Genomic DNA, 7,028 nt, shown 5'->3' with positions numbered 1-7,028 from the left:
TCTTTTGCAGCTCCAAAACCACCCAATATGAACCTCCTCATGAAGTTGGTGAGTAATTACCCACTAATGCCACCGATTACACAAAAAACAATTCACATCTATTTTCTCCTGAGACCCCCTCCCCGCGCCGCGACTCCCCTCCCCGCGCCTCTACCTCGCGCCCACGGGACGCCGCCGCCTAGGGTTTAGCCGCCGCCAATCCCCCATGGCCGCCGTCTACCCCCGCCGTCGGCCATCGTCGTCCACGCCGGCCTCCCAAACGGCGACCCCCGACCGTCCTCCTTTCGTTTTTCCCATCTGGTGCCCCTCTCCCCCACCTGCTACCCCTCCCGCTGGCCGCTTGACCCCCGCCGGCTGCTGGACCCCCTCCGGCGACCGGTGCCCTGAACCGTGGGTGCCTGAACTTCAACAGGAGCAGCAACATAGTGATTTTTTTTGTTTTTTCAGTTTTGATCTCAAAAATTGATTTGTTTTGTATGCCTAGTTCATTTCATAGTCAAAATTAGATGATTTGTTGTTGCAATCCTAGATTACAGTAGAGTACATGCAAAATTGATTCTATTTGTTGTCTGTATTAGAAAAATATGGACAGTACCATTTAAGTGAAGTAGATTAATGCCTTCTAATATAAAATTTGTGAGTTGGATAGATGCCTGAAATTGATTGGAACTCGAAGAACATTCGGGTGCTCTGTATGTTATTTGCCGAATAAGTTGGAAAAGGAAATCGGCCAAACACACACTTAACTGCACTTGGTTATGCTGAGGTTGAGAAAGGGTTAAAAGATAGGATCGGAGTTGTGGCTACCAAGGGTCTGATCAAGAATAAATGGGACAAGTTGAAGGAAGATTTCAAGGTATGGAAGAAACTAATGATGAGGCAAACAGGGACTGGTTAGGACCCTATAAACAAGACTATTGCTATGGATGATGAATGGTGGAAAAAAACTGGAGCTGTAAGTTGGTTCAAAAATTTTGATATATTTGTTTTGCATATGTCAATTTTGTTGGTAATACTTATAATAATATGTGTTGTTTTGTTGGTAATACTTATAATAATATGTGTTGTTTTGCTTATTTCAGGACATTCCGGGTTGTGGAAAGTTTAAAAAGAAGGGCCTTGAGAATGAAGATGAATTAGCCAAGTGTTTTGCTAACATCACTACTACCGGTATTGATCATTGGTCTCCTCATGTTGTGAATGTTGAAGCAACAGAAAATGTTGATGAGACACAAGACAAGGCAACCAATTTTTGAGCCACAAGATGATGCTTTCATTCCTGAAACACAAGAGGAGGATATTGGTATTTCTCCTCCACCTGCAAGTGGCAAGAGATTGGCAAGGCCGGTTGAAGGAAGTAGCAAGAAGGCGAAGTCTGGGAATGCACTCCTAATTCAAGAAGCAGTAACAAGTATGGCAAGTTCAGCGAATGAATATGCTTCGAAGAGACATGGAAAATATTCTATTGATGAAGTGGTGGAGGTTGTGATTGCTTGTGGAGCCGGCTATGATAGCAATGAACATTACATTGCGTCTGAACTATTTGTGAAGAAGGAGCAAAGGGAGATGTTCATGACCATGCCTACTAATGAGATTATGTTCAATTGACTTAGGAGGAAATAGAATGACAAATATGAAAAGTAGAAATGGCAGTGACATGGATTATTGTCACATGTATGCCATATTTTTTAAACAATCGCGGTAGCATCCGGATTGTAATTTTTGCATCTCAGTCAGACCCTTTTTCTTTGACAAAACATAGTACTAATGGAGACGCTCGTACAAGCACACACCAGTCCCAATGCATGTAAACACGCACACCGTGCTCCGTCAGTGCATACGACAGATAAGTGCTCCTTTACCCTTCTTTGCATAACACATGGCAACCGTGAACAGAAAACAATCCATCGGCCGATTCCATCTTACCTGAGAGTAGTAGCTGGCGTCGCTCCCGTCCCCCGCGTCGCTCCTCAGGAGCGACACAGGCGGACCCCAAATCCCACCGCCGCCACCCCATCTCCCTCCCCCCACGTCTCGCCACCGCCGGAAGCCCGAGCGGCAGCTAGGAGGGCGGCGGCGGGGCAGAATCGCCCATCTCTAGCTGGTCTCGCCCAGATCTGGCAGCACCGGCGGGGTGTGGTGATAGCGGCGGCCGCTGCAACCGTCGGCGACCGGCCAGCGGCTCCCATTTCACCTGGCAAACCCTAGGTCGTCGCCATGGTCCGCCGCCGGCCGCTGGTGGCGGATCTGCCACCCCTGGCCCCGGATCTAAGCGTCCCCGGCCCGGGGGCCCATCCTCGACGACGACAGCCTCTACCCAGGGTGGTACCCGGCCCGCCTTCCGCTAGGCTCTTGTGGCCAGCTCTGCCGTTTCTCGGGTTGGTTCTGCGCCGTCCGGGCTCCGGAGGTCTGCGTTGCATTCAAGACAGCACCGAATGGGGAGCAGAAGTCGCCAGCGAAAGCTGTTTGTGGTTCTTTAACCTAAGGCAATGACGACGTCTGCGGATGGCGTTTTCCTTCGTGAAGGCATTGTTAAAGCAACTTTTGCACCACCTCTCTTGGAGTTCCTGGGTGAAAATCTGGTCCGGCCAGCCGGAAGAGCAGTGGTGACGACTCAATGTCATATCCTTGTTGGAGGCGTTGCTCTGGGATCCAGGCTTTCATGCTTGGCCATGGTTGAGGTGCCCCTATTTCCAGTGCAGGGTTCTAAGGTGAAGTATTTGAGGTGCTTGAGGTCACTGTCCAAATCGACTCCGTACGATTTCTACGTGATAATGATTAGCAGAGCAGTAGGACGATTTTAGCGTCAAGAGTTCTAAGTATGAAGGATTGTTGTTGTACATGGATAAAGCAAGGTAGCAAGCTTGAAGCAGGGACATGAAAGAAATTTGAAACTCAGTCTTTTTAGCTTTCTTTTTTTTCCTAATTTGAGACTCGGAGTCTAAAAACTCATGTAACTTTTGGATATATCTAAACAAACTCATACGAACATGCACCATATACACACCATGCCTCAGAAAGTCCTTGAGAGGTTGGACCGACAAATCACGTAGCCTATGATAACAATAATATGCTGGAAATGTAAACACCCGTCCAAAGTCAGAGATTCAAATATAAATGTTCATTCAGGTTCCATCAAATGAAACCTACCTACCATTAGTCCTCTTTTAGCAATGCATTTCACTAGCACGACGAGTCAATGGCAGCAGCGAGAGAACCAAATTAAATAAAAAAATGAGAACGTGCGAGGTGACTACCTTGATTTGTCAACAGAAAATCTGTTCATAGTTCTCAACATATGATTTAATCATTAAAACACACTCACTTTATAGAAGGTTCGACGAGTTAAAGTCATCTTCATCTCCAATTTTCCTATATTTTTGAGGCAGTTTCATTATCCTAAAAAACACACTGGGTCTTGACAAAGAATATAAGCAATTATTTCTCAGTCTGCAATTCATCTCAAACATCAAGATCACAGTCATCCGGGTGTCCTTGAAACGTATGATTTTTCTTATAAATTCGTAGCATCTAATTAAAATTCCAAGTTTCCTAATAACAAATTCATTCAAGTATTTGGATCTAAATGCCTCCATATCCAACCATGTCTCAAAAATATACCATGGACACGCCAACAAGATAGGATATGCAACAAGCCTCCTGCTCACTTTTTTCCTTTATCAGATTCTCTCCCCTTTGGCAAATTCGGTAACGAAAGAGGTTGCAACTAGGTAGATGCCTCGTTTGATTATAGGAATGATGCTGTTCTTTTGTCCAGCTTCCTTAAGGCAGAAAGACCATCAACTTGAGGAGTCGTTACTATCAATCGTCCTCCCTCTTTATTCTCTACCAACAAGGACATCAATCTTATCGATCTGTATACATGCGTGTTCTTGCTTTGCTCCCTAACTATTTTTATAAATGGATTCCCTTGGCAGGCGATATGCATGGATCAAGAACGACGACACTTGTCGATTAGACGGACTTGTCCATATCTAAACAAGAGTATCAAGTGAACCAAGTGGTGAATATAGAAGAGATCATCAATGATGTGCATGAGGAGGAACATAGGTGTACATATTGTAGGTCCTATGTAGTGTAAGGAGCGGACTACTGGTGCACTGCATGCACTGCAACAGGGAAGAACAATAACTGTTCTAAGCAGTAGGATTATTCGATCATTGGAAATTGAATGATGCAATGTGGCCTGTTGAAAGCTTCTCGTTGACACGACTTGGGATCAGAGTGCATGTGGCGTGGAAAGGAACCTGCACATCTCGAAAGGGCATAGACGTTTCATGGAAAGATGAATACAAGATCTCGATTCTTACAAAGATCTTGATTCCTGGCAGTTGCAGTACAAAGATATTTCCGGTGGCCGAACAGGTTCTCCACATCAGCACGCGAACCAGCAATATATATTGGACAGTAAACCACTAAACCTTCAGACGAGATCAATGCCCAACTGGTCACTGAAAGAGCAGAGTTATCTGCATCAGTATAGGTGCAGTGTTGATAATTGCTTATACCTATGTATAGAGTACGTCTATCTTTTGTTCAGAATTCTCCATACGATTTTAGCATTAGTTTTCAGGCATACCACTAAAAGATCGGGAGCCTCGATCATGGCATAAGGATCAATACGATTGAGAATTGTATTGGTCCTGCACACCATGCCTCTGGAGCTAGGTCCACACCTCAACTCTCTTTGAGCGAGTTGTCCATGGTAGACGTGGCACGCGCAGAATCCGGGCCATTTGCAAGGCAGAAGCTGCTATAAATAGTCAAGAACATATGTTACCTCGAGCATACACCACATAAAGTCACAAACCAACTAACAGCACTACTACCAGCTCATCTCTCGCACGTCTGCAAAACAGACAGCAATGGATTTCGGATTCTACAAGCGCGCCAGAGGCATCAAGCACAAGGTGGCCATGCCCTTCTACCCCCGGAAACCGGCGCAGGTGGCAGTGGCACCCGCCACAGCGCCAGCCCAGCAGCCCGCCGGCAGCAAGGCGAAACAACCCGCCGCTGCCACTACGGATGTGGTCGATGCCGGCACCGCCGCCGTCAACGGCGTGGCGCCCGGCGGCGGCAGCGACGCCGACGTGGACCGCCTCGCCACCTTGTATATATCGAGGGTGCAGGAGCGGCTCCGGCGCGAGCGCATGGCCGACGACTGGAGGAAGTACTACTGATCGTCCGGACGAGCGCTACCTGCTGCCGTCTGCCGATCGACGGCTGTTTACAAACACAAAACAAAACAAGAACTGCTGCTGATGTAAGCGCATGCGTGCGTGGTTACTAAACAGTAGTTGAGTGACAGGGAAAGTGATGCCGTGCACTCTGTATCATGTGCACTTCAAGTTCGTCAGATGCGCTAAATGTGTTCCTCTCTTGATGAATGGTGACCTTGCGAGAGTACAGGATGTCCTGTTTGATTTCCCACCTCTGCTCGGCTCCGGCACCAAGGACAGAGCGCTGGCTAGTTGCTTGTTAGCTCACCCGGTTGGTTGCAGTTTTGGCCCGGCTCGTCGTGTTTCGTTAACAAGCGAGCTAAGTTTTTTCAGCTCGTGTTTAGACAGCAGACAACAGTAGTAACAGAAAACAGAGTAGGCCTGCAAATGGTGCTTCTGACCCGCCGCTCCGTCTGCACCAAGTGACCCGCCTGATCCACGGGTAGCCGGGGTTCGACCCTGTCAGGCTGCTCCCCTCACGCCCCGACGCTGGCTGCCTAGCTGCTGCCCAAGCGCCATCAAACTAACACGTAGACGTAAGTAATATAAGCATGCACTGCAACTTAAGCCCGGCCTCCATGAGCTCGGCAGTCGGCACCATCTGGTTGACGTAAGGAGACGAGGACAAAGAAGCTAATAACTAGTACTATGAAGGGTTCTCCGTTTTGTACATGTGTGTTCTATTATTCTTATTTACTTCACTATTTTGTTTTCTGATCCATTTTTTGTCCAAAATGGATACGTAAATTACACAAAATGCTAGGTATTGCTAGTATATAAGATCCATTTTTCATATATTTTTTCACCGTTCGTGTGTTAAAACAACGATAATCCGGAGGGGAGCGAGGCAGTGGAGTAGCTACGCCGAGATGCTTGAACCCACGTTGCCGGAGCGGAGAGTGCTCAAAACCTACCATTTTGTGTAATTTACGTATCTATATGTTTGATGTCCTGTGTACCAGATCCAACCACCATATCTATGATTATTATCTTCCATCCTGCATCTTTTGTGGAATGGCTTGCTTGCAATTCTTCAATATCTTGACACACTCATCATCACCCCAATCATGCAAAACCCACTAAAATAGGCAGCAGGCATTAAGTTAATACATGTGTTGACGTTTTTTCGGGCCAACACACGAACACACGCGACCGTGCAACGCGCGGAGGGGCTCGCTGCAGGACCTCGGCGCAGGCCGGTCTGACTGGTTATAGGGACCAGTCTAACCAGTTGTCGGGCAGGCCGACGGTAGACCTTCGAACGCTCACCCGGGAAGGATCCTATCGGGGCAGGCACACACAGAGTTCTCTAGGATCGGCAGACCACCTAGAGCGCCTTTAGACGTCATCGAGACGAAGGAAGAACAACAAGATGGAGGTTAGCTAAGGCAAAGAGGAAAAGTAAAAGATGCAAAAATAGTAGATTGATATGTTTTTGTCGATTGGATCTTATTCAATCGGCCGTGGCCCTTCATATTTATAGGGAGGGGAGGTCTTGCCCCTTAAGGAGTTGAAACCCTAACAAATCTTGTGCTAAAATACAACTCCAACTCGGTTTACACAGAGCCAGACCGGTCAGACCGGCCTTGGCAACCAGTCTGACCGGTCTGCTCGGGTGCAGATCTTGCAAAGGCCGTATCTTCCTCATCCGAACTCTAAATCGGACGTTCTATATATAAATCTTGATCTACTTGACAAGATCTACGCAATGGTGAAGTCCAATTTGCATTTTAGGAACTTTTCACAAACCGGTCTGACCGGTTGGAGATCGGTTTGGACAGGCTTGAC

At 47.2% G+C, this 7,028-nt stretch overlaps 1 pseudogene; it reads left to right on the top strand.

The window, feature by feature from the left end:
* The first annotated feature begins 388 nt into the window (after window positions 1-388).
* On the top strand, window positions 389-3,009 carry LOC105914763 (annotated as a pseudogene).
* The last annotated feature ends 4,019 nt before the right edge of the window (window positions 3,010-7,028 follow it).

This window comes from Setaria italica, chromosome VII, assembly GCF_000263155.2.
Source record: "Setaria italica strain Yugu1 chromosome VII, Setaria_italica_v2.0, whole genome shotgun sequence".
NCBI lineage: Eukaryota > Viridiplantae > Streptophyta > Magnoliopsida > Poales > Poaceae > Setaria > Setaria italica.
The sequence above is the reverse complement of the archived record's forward strand: the minus strand, read 5'-3'. Positions and strand labels throughout refer to the sequence as shown.